This window comes from Eubalaena glacialis, chromosome 3 (assembly GCF_028564815.1).
Source record: "Eubalaena glacialis isolate mEubGla1 chromosome 3, mEubGla1.1.hap2.+ XY, whole genome shotgun sequence".
In the NCBI taxonomy this organism is placed as follows: Eukaryota; Metazoa; Chordata; class Mammalia; order Artiodactyla; family Balaenidae; genus Eubalaena; species Eubalaena glacialis.
Window position 1 is genome coordinate 50592342 of NC_083718.1, and position 24918 is coordinate 50617259.

Here is a 24918-nt window from a genome sequence, read left to right on the forward strand (position 1 = left end):
AAAAAATTGGTTCTGAAGAACATAGGGGGTCTTCCCTGGTGGCGCAGTGGTTGAGAATCTGCCTGCTAATGCAGGGGACACGGGTTCGAGCCCTGGTCTGAGAGGATCCCACATGCCGCGGAGCAACTAGGCCCGTGAGCCACAACTACTGAGCCTCCGTGTCTGGAGCCTGTGCTCTGCAAGAAAAGAGGCCACGATAGTGAAGAGGCCCGCGCACCGCGATGAAGAGTGGCCCCCGCTTGCCGCAACTAGAGAAAGCCCTCGCACAGAAATGAAGACCCAACACAGCCAAAAATAAAATATAAAAGAAAGAAAGAAAGAAAGAATTAAAAAAAAAAAAAAGAACATAGGGGCGGGACAGGAATAAAGATGCAGACGTAGAGAATGGACTTGAGGACACGGGGAGGGGGAAGGGTAAGCTGGGACGAAGTGAGAGAGTGGCATGGACTTATATATACTACCAAACGTAAAATAGATAGCTAGTGGGAAGCAGCCGCATAGCACAGGGAGATCAGCTCGGAGCTTTGTGACCACCTAGAGGGGTGAGATAGGGAGGGTGGGAGGGAGATGCAAGAGGGAGGAGATATGGGGATGTATGTATATGTATAGCTGATTCACTTTGTTATACAGCAGAAACTAACACACCATTGTAAAGCAATCATACTCCAATAAAGATACTAAAATATATATATATATTGGTCCTCTAGTTTCTCAGTCTTTTTCCACACAGCCCAGAGTGCTTTTCTTTTATTTTTAAATTAATTAACTAATTAATTTATTTATTTTGGCTGCGTTTGGTTTTCATTGCTGTGCGCGGGCTTTCTCTAGTTGCGGCGAGTGGGGGCTACTCTTCGTTGTAGTGCACAGACTTCTCATTGCGGTGGCTTCTTTTGTTGCGGAGCACGGGCTCTAGGCACGTGGGCTTCAGTAGTTGTGGCGCACGGGCTCAGTAGCTGTGGCTCGCGGGCTCTAGAGTGCAGGCTCAGTAGTTGTGGTGCACGGGCTTAGTTGCTCCGCAGCATGTGGAATCTTCCTGGACCAGAGCTCGAACCCGTGTCCCCTGCATTGGCAGGCGGTTTCTTAACCACTGTGCCACCAGGGAAGTCCCCAAAGTGCTTTTCTCAAAACATAAGTGAAATCATGTCATTCCCTTTCTTAAATCCCGTCAGTGACTTCACATTTCCCTTCGAGTACGTCCAACACGATATGTCGCCTGCTGAACCATTCCAGCGACACTGGACCTTTCACGGTCTAGAACACACCAAACTTTATCCTGTCCTAGAGTCTTTGCACCTGTCACACCTCCACTTGGAATGCTCAGCTCTAAGTCTCTGCCCCTGATTTCCTCCTCATTCATGCCTCAAAAGAAAATTATTTTCTCCAATATATCTTCCTTGACAACCATCTCTAAGTAGCTTTCTTTGCCTGTTTCATGTGTGCCTGATGACTGCATTCTGTTCATTACTTTCATGCCATTTTTCTCATTGTACATTTGTGTGTGTGTTTGTGTGTATACTTCAAAATAAATACCTGTCTTGTCTGTCTCCCTATTCCAGGTTGTAGGCTCCATGAGGACAGGGACATGTGTCTTTGGTCTACCTCTGCCCATCAGCACCCAGGCTGGGTACACAGGATATAGCAGATGCTCAATACATTTTTATTCACCTCTTTTTTGAGCACCGGCTACGTGTGAAGAATTGTACTATATGCTGGGCAAATAGTGAAGAAATAAAACAGACTGCCCACATAGGGCGAATGGTCATAACACATGATTTAACTATTATTTGAGTATGAGGGGAGAAAAGGTGATGGCTCTTTTAATATCCAAAGCACATTGAAATTGCATTAAAAAAATAGTAACAACAGACTTATCTATTTTGCTCCACTTGGGAAACAATATGAGATGAAATACGAGGTGAAAGAAGGTTTTATTTAAAGTAGCTCCAGCCCAGGTATAATATCTTGGGCCTATTTAGCCATTTTCTCTAGAGATTTCTAATGTGCTTTCCTCAAATCATCACAGCATTAAAGTAGTTTAAAGAAAAACCTTAAAGATTTCCCTGAGCCTCTTAAAGAACATGACACTTTTCCTTTTTTTCATGCAGGTAAATGTATGTATCTCTCCAGAGTATTTATGAATTTTAGTCCCTTTACAAGTTGGCCATGTTTACATTTAATTGAAGGAGAGGGAATAAAATTCCTTTATTTACACTGAGGAAGAAATTGAATTTAGGATGAAGCCGCCTGATGTGGGGTAAAGAGCACTGACTAGATGTCAGAAGCTCAGACACTGGGTTCAGTTCTACCACAAGTAACTGGAGAGTCACATCATCTCAATGGGCCTGAAGTTTCTCACCTGGAGAGTCAGAGGGTAGACTCAGTTAGGTGTTCCCCCTAGTAGGTCAGGATGAATGATGGTGAAATGACTAGAGGCCCCTGAGCCAGGGGCCTCTAGTCATATACCCTGTATCCAGAGAGAGGACTTGGTGTGACTTCTGATTCCTGAGTAACCTTGGGGACTGCTTGGTTGAACCAAAGTCATTGAACCCACATTTACCCTGCATTAGATACCCTACTGGGTGGGCTCTGGTGGCTCAGAGATTCATTCGTTCAACAAATATTTACCAAGCACCTACTACACACAGTGCTAGGAGCTTTGTACATAATGGTGATGGAAGGAAAGTCTAAGTCCCTGCCTTTAGGGAGTTCAAGTCTAGTGGTGGATACAAGTAGCAAGCCAAAAAGAAGGAAGGTAGTACAGAAACAACAAGTGTTGGTGAAAATGTGGAGAAAAGGGAAACCTCTTACACTGTTTGTGGGAATGTAAATTGGTGCAGCCACTGTGGAAAACAGTATGGAGGATCCTCAGAAAACTAAAAATAGAACTACCTTATGATCCAGCAATTCACTTCTGGGTATTTATGTAAAGAAAATGAAAACACAAACTCAAAAAGATATATGCACCCCCATGTTCATAGCAGCATTACTCACTATAGCCAAGATATGGAAACAGCCTAAGTGTCCATCAGCAGATGAATGGATAAAGAATATATATATATATATATATGTTATGTATGTGTATATATATGTATATATATCTGGAATATTAATATTATTCAGCCATAAAAAAGAATGAAATCTTGCCATTTGCTACAGCAAGGATGGGTCTGGAGGGTATTATGCTAAGTGAAATAAGTCAGAGAAAGACAATGCTCTATGATTTCACTTCAGTGTGGAATCTTAAAACAAACAAACAAAACAAAACAGAAACAGACTTAAAGATACAGAGAACAAACTGGTGGTTGCCAGAGGGGAGAGGGTAGGTGAGGGGATTAAGAAGTACAAACTTCCAGCTATAAAATAAATGTCATAGGGATGTAATGTACAACATGGGGAATATAGTCAATAACATTGTAATAACTTTGTATGGTGATGGATGGTAACTAGTCTTATTGCAGTAATCATTTCATAATTTATAAAAATATTGAATCCTTATGTTGTACACCTGAAAGTAATAAAATATTGTATGTTAATTATAATGAAAGGAAGGAAGGAAAGAAGGGAGGGAGGGAGGACGGAAGAAAGGGAGGGAGGGAGGAAGGAAGAGAGGGAGAGAGGAAGAAGGAAGAAAGGGAGGGAGGAAGAAGGAAGAAGTACAATGTGAAACACTAAGAGGATGGAAGCAAGGTGCAGAGGTAGAGGATGACATAAAGAAAACCATTTAGAAAGTGGACAGAGAAGACTTCCCTGAGAAGGTGGTATCTTTTTGAATCATCAAAAAGGAGGAGGGGAGATGGAGCACACATCCAAAGGTAAGGTAGGGCTTAGAGTATTGGAGGAACTCAAAGCCAGAGCGGCTGGCATTTAGTGGTCCAGGAAGAGAGGTTTGAAATAAGGCTGGTGAAGAGGGTAGAAGCCAGACCATGCAGGACCTTTGGGGTCAAAGTAGGGAGGTTGGATTCTATTTTGAGTAAGGGAAATAGTGTGATTGGACCTCCATTTCACCAGTGTGAAATTTCCCTTGGCAAACACTTAATTTTGTTTATTTTTCTATAATGAAACTCAGCTTAGCTAATGAGAGTCCATTTCCCCCTTATGCAGGGGTACTATGCAGGTGACATAATAAGTTCTGGGACTCTCTTTTGAGTACTCTTTCAGCAATTTCAGAATTCTTCCCCTCCTTTTCCTTCTCCCTTTCTCTCTGAATTTGCTCAAAATTCCAAGGGGCTTATGTCCTTCCTGATCCACATATGTCTTCTGCTGGCATCTGCTGTTTTAATGTAACTTGTCATTTGTTCTCTTGCCTCGGGCAACAGGAGGTGATTGCTGAGGCTCTGCCCTTCCGAGTTCTGCCCTCATCTCAGCTCTTACCACTCTGCCCCATCTCAGGTCCCCAGTTTGGTCATCCGCCTTAAAGCTTCTGACATTGGATCCCCTTGCCCACTTTATGATGATCCCCCATCAGGCTTCCAAGCTCTCCATTCTCAGCTAACCTTTGTCCTACCTTGCACATGGGCATTTGTCAGATCTACTCCGCATCTTATAGGAGGCAAAGATAACGGGGTAGGATGGGGGGGAGGGGAGAAGTTTGCAGAGAAGGTAGTATCTCAGGCCTTCTCTCTGCCTAAATCTGCTCATCTGCATTAACAGGGCATCCCTTGTTGGTGCTGGCATCTCCATCTCCTTCCAGAGTTGCAGAGGGTCAACTTCCAGAGTTGTGGTGCCAAGTTCTTTCCATTCTCAGATTCCCAAACTTCCCATTTTGACCCCGTGCAACAGTAATGAGGGGTGGGGGCAGCAGTGAGCAAGGCTCCATCTCGGGTTTAAAGTGCCCCCTTTCCAACCCCGTTCTCCTCTAGCTCCACCCCCTGGTCATACAGGCATGAGATAAGGATCATTTGGAGTATGGTGGTGGCGGCGGAGATAGAAAGAAGCTGGTGGATTTTAGAGGCTGTTGATGGAGCCGACGTGGGGATTAAAGGAGAGGGAGGAACAAACGATACCACCCTGGTTTCTGGCTTCAGCAACTAGGTCCTGGGCAGTGTGTCATTGTTGCAGGGAGGGAGCAGGTGGGGGAGTGTTGGGGGTGAAGATTTGCGGATGGATATGGAGAATCTAGTTTTGTGTGTATCAAGTTTGAGATGTTTATGAGAGACAGTCAAGGGAGAGACGTCAAGCAGATAATTAGATTTCTGAGATTAGAGCTCGGAGGAGAAGTCTGCAAGGTGGTAGAAATTTGGGAGATGTCAGCAGACAGATAGTTTTTAAAATCGTGAGAATGGACGCTAAATAGTCTCGAGTGTTCAGATGGGACTTAGACTTCACTGTGTGGTCCTGAATATTTCACCCCGTGATTTGGATAAGAAGAGTTTAGTCTCCAGATGGCTGCTCCAGGGGACCTGGGGACCCAAGTGGTGGTTCAGTGATCCCCTGACAGCTGCTGCTGCTTCCTCTGTAGACTCTTCTTAATCTGGTGACATGTGAGAGCCCCCAGCTGGGGACATTGCTTGGGACAAGCCCAGCTCATAAGGAGTAGGGGCAGGAGGAGGGAGAGGTCTGCCCAGCTGGATGGAGTGGGTGGAGGGAGGTCTTTCTAGATGAGAAGGAGCAGCTTAACCCTAGATGGTGGCAGTGATTCCTTGTGCCTCAAGGCTGCAGGTGCAGCACAGGATATTGAAGAAGTAGAGGTCAGGGCCCACTGTGCTCGGGTCTAAGGAGAGCCTGGGACCACACACTCAAGCATGTTCTTCCCTCAAGAGTCTCTCAGGCAGATGATACTCTAATTCCTCATGTTTATACCCTGTGTAAACCCAGACAGTACAGTCTCAGAGGGCTGTCATATTCAGAAAAGTCAGTTCAACATTTACTTATACTTAAAAAGGAATGCCATCTTTATTGTCAAGGATGTTAAAGGCACTCAAATCTGTGGTCCCAGCAACATTAATTAAAATTTTATTTCTTTCTCTATTCAGATAGTTTACACACTAAAGCTGCTCTGGCACCAACATTCTCAAACCTCTCCCCTAAATAAACTCTTTTATACCCTAGTCTCTGAGCTTTCCTCTCTCTCTCTCTCTCAGCCCTTTATTATGTATATGATTTGGACTTTCTCCTAGGAGGAAAGAATGTATCCTTTTTCATTGTGGAGAAAGAGGTTTATGGAATTAGGTGGAAATGAAAGGATTCTCTTTGGTGGGATAAAGGGTTGGACATTTTTGTTTCATCACATCACAACTTGTAGCTTATAGGTCAAATCATGCTTCCGTATTGTCATTCAAAATTCCCAGCTACCCTGCAGGTTAGCTGCTTTTATTAATCCAATTTCATAGAGGAGGAAACTAAGGCTCAGATAGGAGATGACTTGCCCAAAGCCATATATATAGCTTAAAAAAGGCAGAGAGAAGACTAACACTGCCTGCCAGCATGCAGGTGGCTGAGACGTGGGAAGTATCAATGAAAGAAATGCAGGGAGATAGTTTCTCTCTCCGCTCCTCTCCTTTTTCTCCTCTGCTCACCAGTCTCTCCTCATTTCCTTTCGGCAACAAAAGGACAGGGGCAATTCCCCTGCCTGGTCAGGAAATTAGGTGAGAAACAAGGAACTGGGATCTGTCTGACTTTTCTCTGTTTCTTTATCTGTAATAAGATGAAGAGGTTAGAACTGACGACTTTGGATTGAATTCTGTGAATGCTGGTGTAACCCACAAAAAGCATGGCTGCCTCATGACCCAGTCCTGATATGGTGACATACTCAGAGAAACAACTGTCAGATAGACAAAAAGTAATTCACAAAGAAATCTTAATCTCAGCTAAAATCTCTCAAAGAACACCAAAAGTGTGTTCTGCTCAAAATAGAGCAACACTTTAAAAAAATCTGTCTCGCCATGTACATTTCAAATACAACTATCTCTCAAGTACCATCACCTCTCTCCACACTCCTAAAACCTCTCCCTAAGCCCAGAATGTTCGCATCTTTCTTTTCTTCTCATCTCACTCTCAGGGTCTATTTATTTCTCTTCCGCCAGTAACTCAGAGTTACTTTCCAGAGGAAATCAATCTACCCAGTCTGGTTTCTCTCAATTCCCTCCTTTCCCTTTGCCCCAGTTCAGCAGAGAAGACAGTGCTGTCCCACAATTTCCCCTCTATAGGCAGAGAAGAGGAGAGGCTGTTAAAAGAGATGAATAATGATTTTCCTATCACATTGGGATAAGTCCAGGAAAATGGGAATGAGAGCATGGGAACTCTTTCACATCGCAGATGCTCAAAGACAGAGCAGATGGTGGAAAACTCCCTTCTGAGGTCTTCTTAGGTTGCACTCCATCCTCCACCATGGGTCTCTCCACCAAGGACTTTGCTGGACATTCATAGAACAGTGGGAAAAAGAAAGAAATAGAGAGAGGGGAAGGAAGGAAGGAAGGAAGGAAAGAAGGAAGGGAGGGAAGGAGGGAGGGGAGGAGGGAGGGGAGGAAGGAGGGAGATGGGAAGGAAGATGGAAGGAAGGAAGGGAGGGAAAAAAGAGAGAGAGAGAGGAAGGGAGGAAGGAAAAAAGGGAAGAAAGGATGGCCCTGTCACTATACCAGGTGGAAGCAGGAGGCAGCCCAGGCCTTGGTGTACGGAGGCACCCCTGAGAGGGAAGGATTGCCCTGAGATACTCTTGAAGAGTTTCCCATCCTGTTCTTGATTCTCCTCTGCTCCTAAGAGCACTGGCTCAACCTCGGGGAAATCAGGGTGATCCTTGGATTTGCTCAACACTTGCATGTATCATCTCACTTAAACTTTATAACCACTTGGGCATGTGGGCATTGTACTGCAATGATCTGTGGATACGTCTTTCTCCCCTCACTGGTATATAAACTACTCTGGGGCCAGACTTTGATTTCATAGATCCTTGTATTCCTGACACTCAGCATAGGGCACTGGCACATGGTAGGTGATCAACGTTGGCGGAATGGAAGTAAGCAGAGCAGATTTTTTTTTTTAGGTGAGTCAACTAAAATCCAGAGCCACCAACCAGTTTCAGGCTGGGTGATTATCGTGTAGGGGTGTGCACACACCTGTGTCCCCAGTGCACGGGCTTCTGAGTCCGGACTTGGTGTGATTCCTGACTCTGACACTTAGCTTCTCATCCGTAAACTGTGCCTAATGATACCAGCCCCAAGAGAGCTGACGTGATGATTAAATAAACAGTAACAACAAAAAGGTGATTTTAAAAATCCTTAGTAGCCTTGCACTTCTTGGCCCTTGCCTCCTTCCTGCTCCAGGCACCCAGACCCCAGACCACACAGCTCTGTGTCTGGGTCACCCACGCGCTCTGCTCCTGCATCTGATTTTGGGAAGTCCGGCGAAGCTAAGAGTAGAGGCCAGCAGTTTGGGGCTTGTTTGGTGTGTGTGTCTACAAGGTCTCAGCAGATGGAGCCCGTGGCCTCTGGCTCACCCGAGACGGGAAGGACTTAGGACTTTTCCCAGGCAGAGAAGGGCTGGGCAGTGTTCTGCTACTCTCTCCTCCCCGGCCCCTCCCTTCCCTGTTCAGGAGACGCTGGCTCTCAGAAATTCCTCCCCCACCACCCTCTCTGGGGGATTTCCTTTCTCAGGGAGGGCAAGATGACCTTGCTCTGGTTTTGGAATTCCAAAACCGACCAGGCATAAATCTTCCAGAGCCGACCTGGCTTCTAAACACAGAACGCAACTCAATCGCTCCTTTCCTGTGGGCATCATTTCTGCATCCCCCTCCTCCTCTCAAGGAAGAAGCCAGCTCCAAAGCCTGGCCCCGATTCTTCATCAGGCCTGGGCTTTTCTCTAACAGACTGGGCTAGCATCTGCAAACAGGCAGGAGAGCTTCAGGATGGGAGGCCCAGAAGGCCCAACAAAGCCAAAGTGAGCGGAGCGCTCTGGGTCCAGGGCTGGGGTCCCAGGGCCTGCGGGGGAGGTGAGGCAAAGACAGTGTTAGCCTGGACCAGTGCCCAGGATTAGAGGCTCAGTTTCCCACTGTATGTGGGACTCAGGAGCTCCCATAGCACCATGAGCTTACCTCTGTCATTAAAACAGTAATTATAAAGCCTGTAGCACAGTGCCAGGCACGTATACAACACTCAGAAACCTGGCCCATTGTTATAACTCTTACAACACTGTATTGTGTTTGTTTAGGTATCTCTCTCCCACACTGGGTGCTCTGTTTGTATCTCTTGTGCTTATTAGCACAGTATCCAGCTCACAGTTGATGCTAATTTTAAAAAACAATTATTTTGGACACTAGTCAAGACTCTTCGAATAGCTCCTGGCATTGACGTGGGTAGAGGCCTGTCCCTTGACCAGTGACAAAATTCCTGGGGTTCATGGACTTGGGTGGGAGTTCAGGAATCCTTTTCCAACCCATGGGTTATCTTGGGCAGTCTCTGGGCCTTCGCTTCTCTGTCAGTAAAATGTGGAGAAGCTGAGTCAACTCTCACAGGGCTTTTCTGCTTCCAGAGCCTGTCTGGAGGTGACTCGATTGCAGGTGGTGAGGACCAGGGATCAGAGAGTGTATAGAAAACTAGGGTCAGGCTAAGGGTGGGACTGGGGATTTGGGGCTGAGACCTGCAGGGTGAAGCTGGGCCTACTGTGTATAGTTAAAGGGCTGACCAGCCTGGCCACAAGGCCCTGTGGCTGCTGCTTTTGGGGGCATGACCTGAGGGCCCCAATCTAGAGGGGTCTACCCCACCTTGATGCAGGTTCTGGAAATTCCCATCTTGGAGTCACTTTTCTGGGGAGAGACGGTAAGGGCTCTTATTAAAGTGTGTGTTAGACATGGATCAGGGAACATTTATAAAATACACACCTGTCGAGCGATTAGCAGTGTTAGAGTCCTGAGTGACCATCAGCTGAGGGCAGGAGGGAGGCACTGAGGTCTGAACATGGGATACACCCAGGAGGTAAATGAGATTCCAAAATACAGAGCCAGGGCCCACATGAGGAGTTGGTGCTGCTGTGAAAAACCTCAGTTTTCCACAAGTGAGAGGAAGGGGATCAGATAGGGGGCTATTTCCAACATATTTTGCCTAGTATACAATATACTGTATCCCCATGGGGAGAAGTCTGCATTTATCCACTCTCTCACTCCCTCACTGTTTGTTGAGTATCAACATTGAAGATGATCTTCTAAGGGCTGGGGGGTGGGATGGGTAAGACAGCAAGCCAGATGACGTCCAGTCCTGCCCTCCAGAGCACCAGCAAAGTGTCAACACTCCTGCACGGTCCATCGGGAGCCCACGGCCGACCAGCTCAAAGGCCCAGGATGCCCAGTGGAGCTGGCGTACCCTGGGTCTGCCCTGGGTATTACGGTGGCCTGGGAAGAAATCCGGGGCTGTTGTTTGGCTCAGCACACGATCTTCACAGACATGAAAGAGAAAATGGGTCAGGAAGAATGTGTTTGGTATGAATCCGCTCCCTTTTCAAGCTGGAGAGCCTGCAGGAGAGGAGGGGCCAGCCCCTCTCCCCTCTGCTTCCATCTCACCGTGTGGCCACTGATCTCAGGGAGGAGTTGGGAAGACAGGCACTCAGCCCCGCCAGCCACTCCCTCCTCATTGTTCACATGGCTCTCCGTGACCTGTGTCAAAATGAATTCCAGATTCCAGGGGGGGATGTCCCTGGGAACCCAAGCACGTGGTGTCAGCGGGCACCCTGGGCCTATGATGTCATCAGCGTTCCCAAGGAAAGCTGCCTGCAGCCCCCCAGGCTATAGATGGTGTCAGGATGCACAGAAACGGAACCCAAGAAGAGAAATACAGGTTCAACCCTCCCCCAGAGTAGGTGTTTTATTTCAGTAGTCACTAAGGAGAAAAATCCTCTACGTATCAAAGATTAAAGGCTTTGGTTACTCTGAATTTGGTGGTGTGCTCAGTTCATGGGCTACTCTAATATTTTAAAAGCAGTTTGGATGTGATGTCCTTAATTTGCCTTGAATTAAATGCACACACACACAACACCTGTCCTCAGTGCACAGTACCCTCTAAAGCAATGCTGGACTAGTTACACACATGCTACCAGACGTGCATGATGCATGTTTGTGTTCACCAATATGGAAATGCCGTGTCAGTGGGGAACTTGGTGCTTATTCTTTATTCTGTTAAAACAGTTGAAATATAAATGGACCCTTTGAAAAGCATGTGCAAAAGCATTTTATTTCTATCTGTCTGTCTGCCCCAAGTGATTTCAACCAGGCACAGACGGTCATCACAGTGTGATGGATAGTCCATTGAATAAGCTCTTCCGTTTTTTTTAAAATCATGAGCAGCATCTTTTTGTTGGGGTGGATGAATGTTCTAGACAACAAGGGAAAAAAATTGGATGGAATATTAAGATGGAGTGTTAATTTAAACTTTTGACCTAATTATTATTTTATCTCTTAAATTCTGTATGAAGTGATATTAGGAATTTAAATCTCAAAACTAGCATATACAAAGTATAGAACTTTGGTGGAGTTTTTTTGGCCCACAGGTTGCTATATTTGTAGATGAAAAAAATCACCTCCAGACTGGAAATTCTACTTTTTAGTTGCTTGCACTTTTATCCATACCTGTGCTGTAGTTCAACTCAAGAGCCATGCATATGATGAGTGTCTGCAGAGTATTATTGAATGTTTAGTGGATAAGGAGGGGCCAGGTACTGGGGATGTATAAAGAAGTAAACCGTTGTCCTAAACTACAGTTGCCCCAAAGAAAATGTGATCAAACCTGTTATGGAGATATACACGGAGTTGTGGAAAGAAAGAATGAATTTCGCAGTGTGGTGAATTGGACTTTGAAGGGTTGGCAGGTGTTACCAGCTGCAGAAGGGCATCTGAGGCAGAAGGAACACAGAGGTGAAGGTACCAGTGGCGTGTTCATGAATCCATGTCACTGGGGGAAGAGGGCGTGCTTGAAGGCTATAGCAGGAGTTGAGAAGGGGCTGCAGGGTACAGATTTAAGGGCCAGATATGCTCTACTTGAGAGTTTGGGTCTCATCCTACAGGCAGGTAGTTGTGAAAGGTTTGAAGGCATCTTAGAGGGCGAATGGATGACCCTAGAGAGAGGCAGAAGGTTCCACATGGGACATCCTGAAGGCGGTTTCTGACTTTCAGCTGAGACAGCCGTTGGCTGAGTCTGCCTCATAAACAGGAGGCCCAGAGCTGTAGCTCAGCAAAAGCCACCCAGTTCCCAATAGCTACTCACCCAGCAGGGCCCTGGAGAGAAAACCCAGCCGTAGCTGGCACCAAACCATAGGTTTCTGGTTCAAGGCATTTCTTCCAGCCTTCCCCTTTGGAGCTGCCATTGGTAATAATTAGTGATTAATTAATACACGTGTATTGTTGTTGGATTTTAAGAGGCATAGTTCTCAAAAGGAGATGCTTGAAAGTAGAAATATCTATCTTGTGAAAGATAGATTAGGAACATAGGCAGAAAGATAGGCAGGAACATAGTATATTCTGAACATTAGTTTTCTTTTTTCGTTACTAATCAAATACCCAGTTATCCACGCCTAGGGACAGAAAATATGGCTGGTTGACCCACATACCGGGAAGCCAGGTATCTCCCTCTCTTCCGTGGTAATTACTCAAATTGCTGTCTATTGTTCCTTAAGAGATGTGATCACAGGCATGCTACAGTCTTTGTGGCTGTCCCACTTCAAAGCACAGTACTTTAATAACCTTATGAGAAATGGGTTTTTGTTCTTTCCTATTCTATAGTATGCTCATAAATTTCTAAATTTGTCATGGTTAAATTGAACAGAAGACTGATGTGTGTGTGTGGGGTGGGTGGCTGGCAGTGGAGAGGGAGAAATTAAGGAGATTTTACATGTGATGCCAGTTCCACCAATGAAACCTATGGGATTGGGCTTCATAGAAAAGGACCCTGGTTGGAGAAATATTGGAGAGTAGCTGTCCTGAATAATTACAAGCAAAAGCACTATCATTACTGAGCATTGTGTCACACGTGTGTTAAACCTGTCCACTGTAGTCTTATTTAGTGACTTAGCTCATTTGATCCTCACAGCAACCTATGAAAGAGTTACCAGCATTATCTCCATTTTACAGATGAAGAAACTGAGACTTAAGAAGGTATCCAGGGACTTCCCTGGCAGTCCAGTGGTTAAGACTCGCCCTTCCATTGCAGGGGTTAAGGGGTCAATCCCTGGCTGGGAAACTAAGATCCCGCATGCCAAAAATACCATGAAGAAGGTATCCAAAGTCACATTGCTGGAGAGTAGCAAAGCCAGGATTTGCACCCAGATATACCAAGAGATCCTTGGAAAATCCTATTCTTCAGGTTCAGACTTTGAAACCATTTGTCAAACGTTCAGTCTTCCTTCAACTGGAAAAGGATGAACTTAATAAACTGTCACTAAATGTCCTTTTTGTTGGGAAATACACACTGATGTATTTAGGAGCAAAGAGGCAGCTTACTATCAAATAGTTTAAAAAGTAACAATACTATGAAGGTACAGAAAGCAAAAATGGTAAAGCAAATGTGGTAAGATATTAACAAATTAGGAATCTGGGTGAATGGTGTATAGAGTTCTTTGTATTATTCCTGCAATTTGTTTTAAGTCTGAGATTATTTAAAAATTTTAAAACTACCCCAAAACAACAACAAAAGCTTGTGAATAACATGCCTAGAGAAAACGATTCTCTGCCTTTTTCTATTTTATAATATGCTTGTGAACTTCTAAATGTGTCTGGTTTAACTGGGCAGAACACCAGGACGATGATGATGATCTGTGTGTATGTGTGTGTATGTAGGGGCCTGAAGTCTGGGATGTATCGTACGATCGTTTTACTCTGATCTGGGCAGCAGCCTGCTTCTTTCAGTCCACGTGACAAAAGAAAAGTCGTAACTACATTTCACGGCTCTTAATCATCAGGTTATAAAGCAGCCCCTCCTGTCCTCCAGCCTGAGAGGTGGGAAGCAGGTCCTTCCAGGGAGCTTTACTAGGGACAGGCCTCTTTGTCCACTCCTGCCAAGACAGGGCAAAGAGGTTCGTGTCATTTGAACTTTCAAAAGAAAAGTGCTTTACCAGGGGAGTGGCAAGAAACCAGTGCAATTCGTTTAGCCTGATGATTATATAATAGTACTTTGAGTCTAGAAAATAGGCTGCTGAAAAATCCTTTCACTGCTGCTTGTCTGAATTATTCCCTTACAACTTTTCATGAAGAACCAATTAATTAATTAGGACTTGCAAGGAGAAAGGGTCTCTCTCCCTTGATCTCTGGCCAAGAATTCCCTATATCGCTGTCTGCTTGTTCCAAAATCCTGAGCTCCTTAACGACAGTGCACAGAAACCATTCATTCTGTCAGCTCAGGGGGATTTTTGAAACTGAGATGCGGGACTCCCTTGATGGATTCAGTTTGTAAGAGCAAAGGGAATGGAGTGGATAGAGAGGAAGAAGGCAGGTGAGCTGAAGCTTGTCCCAGATCACCGTCTTTCACTCCCGTGGGGACAAGTTTCCACGTGCAGCCTCTTAGGGGGAGCAGGATTCTTAGGCCTAATCTCGCAAAACCCCCCTGGACAGCTTGGAAATCCCTTTGTGACGCAGGCATTTTGTCATAATGGTGTGTGACTTGGTCATTTTTTCCAATAACAGTCCTTTGTGCTAAAAGAGGCGGAAAGGCAGACTCTGAAATCCCAACGCCCTTTTTTTTTTTTCTCTCTTGGGACAGTAATTCTTCCACCTGTGTTAACATTAGTTTCTGCTTTATCAAGACAGAGGCCTTGTTTTGTTTATCTAGAACAGGGTTTATCAACCTTGGTACTATTGATATATTGGACCAGATAATTCTCTGTTGTAGGAGGCTGTCCTGTGCATTGCAGGATGTTTAGCAGCATCCCTGGCCTCTACCAACTAAAAGCCAGTAGTACCCTCCTTCCAGTTGTGACAGCCAAAATTGTCTCCAGGCATTGGCAAATGTCCCCTGAGAGCAAAATCAACCCTGATTGTGAACAACTGATCTAGAAACTTTCTTAAGAATAGGGGTCTTTCTGGCCTTCTTGGGAAACCACTGGGGACAGGAGAGGGACCAGAGCAAGCTGGAGGGCATTTGATTCAAGGTTGGGCTAATGGTGGGACGAGAAATAGTTGTGATTTGATATTTGAGGCAATCTGGAAGTCGGGGTTTGTTGTATTACTCTGGGGGCTGGTTCTAAAGCATTAGGACTATGTCATATTCTGCACTGGCTGTTCACACAGAGTTTTGGAAAGCAGTTTCAGGGTCAGGGCAGTTTGGGAAGCTGACCTAGAGATACTAAGATTCAGATCACCGTGCCAAGGTTTTTGAATAATCAGAAATACGGCATCTTAGGAATGTTTGGGAGAGTCCATCTGAGCCCCACCTAGGTTGACTGCAGATTTACCTAATCCTAGCTGTCTCTTTTCACTCTAATTAGAACTGCCTTCTCTGTGGAAGGTCACGAAACTCATCTTCTATGTTCCAAGAACAGAGCTATGGACCGCCCGGGGTGAATTTCCATGATTCTTCTAGCGTCCACTTTATATTTTCAAAAAAGTGCTGAGCATATACCCTGAGAAAACCATAATTCAAAAAGAGTCATGTACCAAAATGTTCATTGCAGCTCTATTTACAATAGCCAGGACATGGAAGCAACCTAAGTGTCCATCATCGGATGAATGGATAAAGAAGATGTGGCACATATATACAATGGAATATTACTCAGCCATAAAAAGAAATGAAATGGAGGTATTTGTAATGAGGTGGATGGAGTTAGAGTCTGTCATACAGAGTGAAGTAAGTCAGAAAGAGAAAAACAAATACAGTATGCTAACACATATATATGGAATCTAAGGGGGAAAAAAAAAGGTCATGAAGAACCTAGTGGCAAGACGGGAATAAAGACACAGACCTACAAGAGAATGGACTTGAGGATACGGGGAGGGGGAGGGGTGAGATGTGACAGGGTGAGAGAGTGTCATGGACATATATACACTACCAAATGTAAAATAGATAGCTAGTGGGAAGCAGCCGCATAGCACAGGGAGATCAGCTCGGTGCTTTGTGACCACCTAGAGGGATGGGATAGGGAGGATGGGAGGGAGACGCAAGAGGGAAGAGATATGGGAACATATGTATATGTATAACTGATTCACTTTGTTATAAAGCAGAAACTAACACACAATTGTAAAGCAATTATACTTCAATAAAGATGTTTAAAAAAAAAAAAAAGTGCTGAGAAGGTTCATCCAAGAGAAAATATTTGCTATGCTTAAAATTAGGATTAAAAAAAAAAAAAAGTCTGGCCTTCTAGGGGACACTGTAACTTTAGCTAAAAAAAGGAACAGAAACCAGAGAATTATGCTTAAGCACATACAGAGTAAGAGCATGAGACTGTGGAACTTGACTTGGGAATTTTGTACAGGTTTTCATAATTCCTGGGGTCTCCTTTTCACTCTTGGGTTGGGGGAACAGTTCTGCTACCCATTTATTTCATAAACTAACAATGTAATATCAGGTTGTAGAGTAAACTGCTGTATGCTGCGGAAAGAATTTGACCAGATCAAGATATGTTTCTAACAAAATAATCTGCATAATTAATCAACTCTAACAAAATTTAATTCTCCTATAACATTACTCTCCACTTATCATAGGTCTTTTTACTTTAAAAAATAATATCGTAGTTACTGAAGATGCAGATTAACGTATCTCTGTCAGAAGAACATGACAGGAGGCCTGGCGATTGGCAGGTTCATGACTCTTTCTAGCCTGGACAACTGTGATTGTCACTTGCCTCCACTCTTGCTCCCCCACTATTCATTTTTCACCCAAGGCCAGTTTTGAGCTTTCAGAAATGTAACTCAGATCCTTCTCCTGCCTACAGCCCTCCACGCGCTTAGAATAAAATCCCAAACGTCTTCCCTGCTTACAAGGCCCTTGCCTGTGGGTCTCCCTCAAACCTCTCTGACTCCAGCACCAGCCTGGCTCTTCCGCCTCCAGGAGTTTACCAGCTGCTCTCGCTGATCTGCCACACATTCCCTCCAGATCTTTGTGTGGCTGAGGCCTTGTCATTCACTTCTCTGCCCCTATGTCACTTCCGCAAAGAAGCTGGCCCACACCATACCTTCTCTGTTTCAGCTTCTTCCCTTCTCTCCTTATCATTAGCTGAATTTATTTTGCACTCATAGCATTTTATTCAAATGTCACCATACTATAGGTATTGTTCTGTTACTTGATTTCTTTTCCCCCCCAACAATGTGTCTTAGAGTTCGTCCATGTCAGGCCTTCTTCATTCTTTTTAATGGCTGCATAATATTCCTTTAGATGTGTATACCATAATTTGTCTAACATCTTTCATATTGATTTCTGATTTTTTACTATTACAAATAACGCTAAAGTGAAACATCCTTTTGAACACATCTCTGTGCACATGTGCAAGTTTTTTTCTGTAGTATAGGTTCCTGGAAGTGGAATTGCCAGATCAGTGGTTATGCCCATTTGTCATTTTGATAGATGCTGACCTCCATATTGCTTTCCTAAAAGGCTTAATCAATTTGTACTCCCACCAACAGTGTGTTAGAATGCATACCTCCCTTCATCCTCACTGACACTAATTAGTATCATTTTTTTAAATTGCCTTAAGGGATATACAACAATGGTATCTTATTTCACATCAGAATCCTAATGGCCATTTCAAGATTGTTTCCTGCTGGTGCCCCCTGGAGTCATACCTCCAAGTCAGTTCAGGGAGAAGCAGCAAAAACCTCTGTGAGCTCTGAGAGTTTCATAAGACCAATGGAACCTTCCAGAACAGTCTCCTCCATTGCACCAGAAACCTCTGTGCCCCGTGCCAGCAGGGCTCAGTCCATAACCTGGAGAGCAGTGGGCCAGGCTGACATTTCCTGGATGCGGCTCTCTCTCCCATCCATCATCCGAACACACCCGGCAACTCAGCTAATGCTCTAAAGTGAGTGGAAATCTGCCCAAGTGCAGCGCACCCCGCCCCCTGCCCTCAGTCTTGGCTTCGCTGACATGACTCAGAGCCCTTTCTTTGGTTTCATGTAAGGACAAGTGGAGATCAGGGTCTGGAAAGAGTCAGACTCTTGGTCTCCAGAGGTGGCTTCTCAAGCCGAGAGGGGCACATCTGCTCTCCTAAGGATAGGGCAGGACGAGAGAGGTAGTGAGCGCCAAGAAAAACATCGCACTGGGGATACTGGCAAGCACTGCAGGTCCAAAGTAAGACTTCTCAGACTTCCTACTCCCACAGTGGCAAGCTGCATGTTTTTAGAAAGAGTTTTTGAATTTTTCTTGTTATAACTTTGGTTATAAGGAAAAATCTCAGTTTCCACCTTCCTACGTAGGGAAAAACCCAGTTCTTCCCTGCTATGAGACCCTTCCTTGTGTGTCTCCTTTACCCCTCATACAAAACACACTTCTGCCACTTCTGGTGACCAAATGTTTGGAGGTTTTTCTCCACAACAAGCAGTTTCTGCCACACCAGCCTGGTGTCCTACAATTTATCTCACTTCTGACACTATCTATCCAGAGATAGCATCAGATCCCACAGGCTAAGGGCTCAGTCCCACAGGACTGTCCCATTCCCCCCAGACCCTAACCCTAACCCCTCACCTCGCTCCACACACATACTTCAGACACCAGTAGAAAGCTCACGTGCTTTCACCTGTGCTTCTGACCAAACTCTACAGATGTGAGGTTCTAAAAACTCCCTCCTTGGGTTAATTTGCTAGAGCGGCTCACAGAACTCAGGGAAACACTTACGTTCACCAGTTTATTAAAGGATACGATACAGATGAACAGCCAGGTGAAGAGATACACAGGATGAGGTCTGGGAGGGTCCCGAGCGTAGGAGCTTCTGTCCCCATGGAGTTGGGGTGTGTCACCCTCCCAGTGATATGTTCACCAGCCTGGAAGCTCTCTGAACCACCTACTACTGGGATTTTTATGGAGGCTTCCTCACGTAGGCACGATCAATTATTAATTCCATTTCCAGCCCCCTATCCCCTCTCTGGAGGGTGGGGAGGGTGTGGGGATGTGGAGCCGAAAATTCCAAGCTTTTAATCATGGCTTGGTCTTCCTGGTGACCAGCCTCCACCCAGGAGTCATCCGGGAACTCACCTAGAGTCACCTCATTAAAACAAAAGATTTTCCTTGTGCTCTCATTACTTAGGAATTTGCAAGGGTTTTAAGAGCCCTGTGTCAGGGACGGGGTCAAGGACAAATACTAGAACAATAGATGCTCCTAGTTTTCTCATCACTTAGGAAATTACAAGGGTTTTAGGAGCTCTGTGCCAGGAATTGGGGGCACAGACCAATATATATATTTTCTATTATCTCACACTTTCCTCTCCAAAGGAGTTGTTAGGCTTTTCCAAGAAAGAAAAGTATGGTCAGTGTTTCCTGGGTGCTGGTGCTATCCTGAGCTCTTTGCTCTATCTAACAACCCTGTGAGCTGAATAATTTTATTATCTTCAGCTTAGAGATGAGTCAGCAGCCAGAGCAGCTGAGTAACTAACCCAAGATCACCCAGCTAGTAATGCCTGGAGCAGGATTTAAACCCAGGTTCAACCACTGGGGCAGGATTTGAACCTAGAGCCTATAAACTTGTGCTCTATTGCCTCCTAGGTCGGCTCAGTGTCTTAACGTAAGGAATTGCAAAGGCTTTAATTTTGGGGTGTTTATAAGTTATTATACATTTCTTTACTTATAGGTTTCTTTAAAGAGGAAATTCCAAAATAACAGTGGAATTACTTTAAAACTGTGTCCTTTCTGTGACCCTGAAAGAGTCTAACACATGTACATTTTTTGTGAGCTGATTTCTTTTCTCCACTTCTGTGGGAGCTGATACTTTTCTCTGGTTCATGTGCATGTAAAAGAAAAAGACGGCAAGATTCAGTGGTTGACCGGGCATCCTGGTCAAGGCAGGGTTAGGGTGACAACTCTATTGATTTACTCCTGCTGCTGTAATCAATTATCACAAACTTTTTGGCTTAAAGAAACAGAAATTTATTATCTTGTGGTCTGGAAGTCCTAAAATCAAGGTGTGTTCTTCCTGGAAGCTCTGAGGGAGATCTGCTCCCTCGCCTTTCCCAGCTTCCAGAGGCCGCCTGGTCCCATGGTCCCATGCCCATGGCTCCTTCCTCCATCTTCAAATCTCCCTCTGATTCTGTTGTTACATCTCCTCTGAGTCTGACCCTCCTGCCTTCCCTCTGTGATTTCATCGGACTCACCTGGATAATCCAGGAAAATCTCCCTGTCTCAAGATCCTTAATTTAAGTCACATCTGCCAAGTCCCTTTTGCTATGCTAAGGTAACATATTTTCGGGTTGCAGGGATTAGGACGTGGACATCTTTCGAGGGCCGTTATTTAGCATAACACACCAACCGTCTCAGTTTGCTGGGGACTGAACGGTCTTCCCAATCATAGAACTTTTTTTTTTTTTTTTTTAATGAGAGCCTCTGGGAACTACAGTTTTGTCTTTTTAAAAATTTTTATTTATTTATTTATTTATTATTCATGGTTGTGTTGGGTCTTCGTTTCTGCGCGAGGGCTTTCTCTAGTTGCGGCAAGTGGGGGCCACTCTTCATCGCGGTGCGCGGGCCTCTCATTATCGCGGCCTCTCTTGTTGCGGAGCACAGGCTCCAGACGCACAGGCTCAGTAATTGTGGCTCACGGGCCCAGATGCTCCGCGGCATGTGGGATCTTCCCAGACCAGGGCTCGAACCCGTGTCCCCTGCATTGGCAGGCAGATTCTCAACCACTGCGCCACCAGGGAAGCCCCCGATCATAGAACTTTTAGTGCTAAAACTAGGAAAGTTTTGGGCAAAACTGGGCAGTCAGTTGCCCTAGGTAACGGGGCCCTTGTTTCCAGAAGGTATTTCTACTGACTCTTGGGGAAGTAGAGAGGAAAGATGAACACAAATAAGAAAGCTGTAAAGAAAACAGCGTTTTTCCAATAGCGTTCTTTAGGAGAAAAGCAACTTTTAACCTTTGAGAAATCCTACCCTGCACTACAGCCTCAGGAGGACCACATCCTTACAAAAAAGGAAACTTCTTGGCCTCATGTTCTCCACTTGTTTTACTGAATAAAGGCAAAGCTATTTCCTCAATAAATTCTACTGCAAAGCCTGAATTATCCCTAAATAAGAAGCCATTCAAAAAGGTTAATGGTTAATAAAGTGTGGAGTAACAGACTTGTAGTTAAAAATAGAGCCTGATTCCATGCAAATGACAGAGACTCGTCTCCTTAATGTGAAGCTACGGTGGGTTTTCTACATCATGTGCCCTCCTCCTGCCTTTATTCCTTCCCCCTCACCTTCCACTCTAGCCACGCCTCCCACCCCAACCCACCCACCCACCCAGTTATATTTAGTATTACAGTCTGCGGGGTTCTGAAATAATTCTCTCATGTGTTTGTGAGTCTCACTGAAGGGTTCATGTATATATTTAGCTCTCTATTTCTGAGGCAATAAATAGAAAAAAATCTTTTTCAACACTGGGTGAATTCCAAGAAGCTTGTAGCCTGGTTTGAAAGGGGTGACGGCTGGAGATCTGGGCGGGGGCGGCGGGGGGGGGGCTTTTCAAGTGGAACGGATTTGAATGGAGACTTCTGGGGTGGCACATGGCAGCTGGGACGTATGAGAGGTTCACCCCAGCACGGTCTGTCAGAAGTGAGAGTTGAGGAAGTGAGGGTCATAAATCATTTCCCAGCTATGAAGACAAAGGGACTCCAATCCTCCCAAGCTAGAGGTAGTGGAGCAAATAAGATCGGCAGTAATGAGGGAGTGACTGTGCCACTCTGTTTCTCCCTGACAACCAGTTCAGGGCTGCAAAAGCCAGACAAATGGATAAAAATCCAGGAACTAGAGGAAAGCCAAGCATGCAAGGGGTTCTGGGAAGCACTGATTACTTTCCCGGGTCAGTTCAGACAGACTGAGGTATGCGCAGTGGGGGTGGGGGGGGGGCAGCTGGTGAGAGTTGACAGATGGTCAATAGGAGACTGGATTCTGTGTCCAGGGGAGCTTCTCAAGGTTTTCAGGGCTGCTCTGCACATGAGTGTGTTCAGGGACCTCAGCCTGATCCCCCTGTGCATCCAAGCTCAGACCACCTCTCCTGCTGGTCAGCCGCTAGCCACAGACACCGGGCAGAAGAATGCAGCGGATCTGGGCACGCTATCATCTCCTCGGCAAACGTAGCTTCCATCACGTGCCTTCCCGAGTCAGAGAGGCAGGACTAAGACGCTGTCTTTCACTGTGAAGAAAAATCTGTGCTCTCATGACCTCAAGGGGCTTCATATTTCATTGCTTCTCCTAGAGTTGCAGGTAAACGGTATGAGGAAGGGGAGAGGCCACTGGGTGAATCCAGTGAGGGGTGAATCCACATCCTCTCCCCCAGTTCCGCTGAGGCATGATGGCATGCACTTGTAGATGGCTAGCAAGGGCAGGGCTGATTCATGAAGAGCTCAGCTAACTGCTCCCTGGGGTGAGTAAGTCCATAAATCCCTGGGGGGGAGTAAGCTTGCACTTATTTTAGGGGGCTCTTAGCCCACTCAGCTAATGGTGTCCAAGGGATGGCATGGTGGGCTCCCATTGTCCCACCCATGGATCAACGTCAGAGAAAATACCACCCTTTCATACTCATTTCAGACTCAAGTAGGAATCTCACTTGACAACTGTCTTATGCCTTAGACTGGACAACTCAAGAGAGGCTGGTATGATTGACTGTTTCACCCAGCCAGGGGTATGTGATCGCCTGGCTCCCTGCTTCCCAAAAGGATTGAGACTGGAGGATTTGGGACTAGAGGAAGATCCAGAAAGGTGCTCAAGTTGTTTGGGGGACACCCTCGGTGACAGTGGCTGAAAACGGTATCATTGCTTTTCAAAGAAGCCAAGCCATAGAGCCTGGAGACTCCACTCATGACTCAGTTCATCGGCTCACATCGCCTTGTCCCCCTGGAATGAGTGTCTTTCTTCTGTTTCAAAATGTAGGCTTTGCTATTATTTAGGTGTGGCAAGGCCAACAGATCAGGAGATGATTGCCATTGAAAAGATACGTATACTCACAGATCCCAAGAGGAGAGGACATGACAGGTTTCAGGGGTTGGGGGCCACGTGGGAAAGCACCAGGGCCAGTCAGGAGGCAGAGAGATGGGGGGAGACATGGGTAAGAGCCTTTATTGTGGTTTCTGTAGGAAGCAGTGGGGGGAGGCAGGGTGAGCAGGCTTAGGATTGGCTAGTGTGAATGATTTCAACAGGCTCTGTGACATAGGAGCTGTCTCTAGTAGTCTGGTACCTGGCTCTGGGGTGATTAGGGCAGGGGAATAGTGGCCCTGAGTGTGAGAGCCAGATGGAGGAGGTGGTACGGGAAGGGTGCATTCTAGAGTGAGTTGTTTTCCATCTCTAGGATAAGTTGTTTACTATCTCTAGGAATTGACAAACTCTTGGAGGGTGGCCCTTCCAGGGTCAGCAAGGGCCCAGATGTTAAAGCATCAGAAAACAGAAAATAAAAAGACAGAGTGAATATACCTTCCTCTTCTCTGCTGTCAGGACCCAGCTCAAGTCTCATCTGTTCTAGGAAAGCTTCCCAGGCCACCCCATTCCACTGGGATTGCTCCCTCCCCTGAAGTCCTATAGTACTTAAGGTCTCTGTTGTTCATTTTGGTATTGATTAAGCAGAGGATGCCATGTCCTTGCCTTGAAAACCTAAGCTCCCTAGAGATAGGGATTGTGTCTTTTACTTCTCTATGTCCCCTACAGCACCTGGCAGAGAGCCTTGAACATAATAAACACTCATTAAATTTTTGTTAGGGAGTGCCCGAGGTTCAGTTTGCTAGGCCACAAGGATGGTTCCCTTAAAAATAATTGTTTTTTAGCCCCTGAGCAGGAATAACTCTGCCTAGAGGGACTCACAGTTTGGTTTCTTCCTTTATTAGCAAGTGCTTTCTGAGATTTAGAATGTTTACAAATCCAGACTGCCTTTGTGAAATTCACAAACAAGGAAAATGCAGGCAGCTCCAGCTGTGAATACAACTCAGAAAGGGTCATTTCTAATTGCAGCTGAAAAGGAAAAATCAAGTTAGTATTGATGTCCTGACCACAGTGTTTCCTCCATTAACTTCCTGGAAGAGGAGAGTAGATTACGCATCAGCCGGGTTCACTGAGTAGCCAGGAGGCAGATGAGACATTTCTGTCTCATGTCTCATGAATTATTATTAATGGACAAATCACCTGGGTTGTGTCTATCCTCGGCTGGTGGGTCCAGCAGAGCCTGTCAGGAAGGTAGATTTACCTGGTTCCAAGTGGCCTGGAATGAGTTGTGAGACACACTGGATCCTTGGGTACCAAGGACAGGACATGACAATGCCACTGGGAGCCACGGGCTCCTCCTCTGTGAGACTAGGAGCAAGGAAAGTAGACCAAATGGAGGGTGGGTCAGACCCGAGTGTAAAATGTGAGAGTGATTTGGCTCTGTCCCTGGGACAGAGCTGACGGACAACAACAGACCACAACTTGGGAAGCTTGGCATGAAATTAAATTCCAGGGCCCTAGCTGCGGCTTTGCCAGTGGGTTACCTGCCAGTGTTGAGAAATGCCCTTGTCATGCAAAGTGGTGGTAGTGGTGGAGTCGAGGAGGGAGGAGAACTTCTTTTGTGGGTGCCCTACCATTGCAAGGGCTGCCCTACCTGTCTGTAGTCCCTTGCTATTCAAAATATAGTCTACACACCAGCAGCACTGGTCTTATTAGAAATGCTTTTTAGAAATGCTGCATCTCAGGCAGGGCCAGGAGTAGGGTGAGGCCAAGGGGGATGGCCCCCTCCAGTGCAAAATTTAAGGGGGCACCCCCAAACTCAGTAATAAAAATAAATAATATTTTAAAAAATCAAAATTAATGCAAAAACGCGTGATGAAGAGAATATCATAATTTTAAATGAAGACAGGATCTGACC

General features: G+C 45.6%; 1 protein-coding gene and 1 long non-coding RNA gene across 3 annotated transcripts in view; one reads left to right on the plus strand and one right to left on the minus strand.

Moving 5' to 3' along the window:
- The window catches only part of LOC133089197 (uncharacterized), a 36884-nt gene extending 18008 nt beyond the window's left edge, over positions 1–18876 (minus strand). Inside the window, exon 1 of the long non-coding RNA XR_009700584.1 lies at positions 18735–18876. This is a non-coding gene — a long non-coding RNA (uncharacterized LOC133089197). The remainder of the gene's footprint in view (positions 1–18734) is intronic.
- NMNAT2 (nicotinamide nucleotide adenylyltransferase 2) overlaps positions 1–24918 on the plus strand; it is a 213045-nt gene that overhangs the window by 135410 nt on the left and 52717 nt on the right. The window lies entirely within an intron of this gene.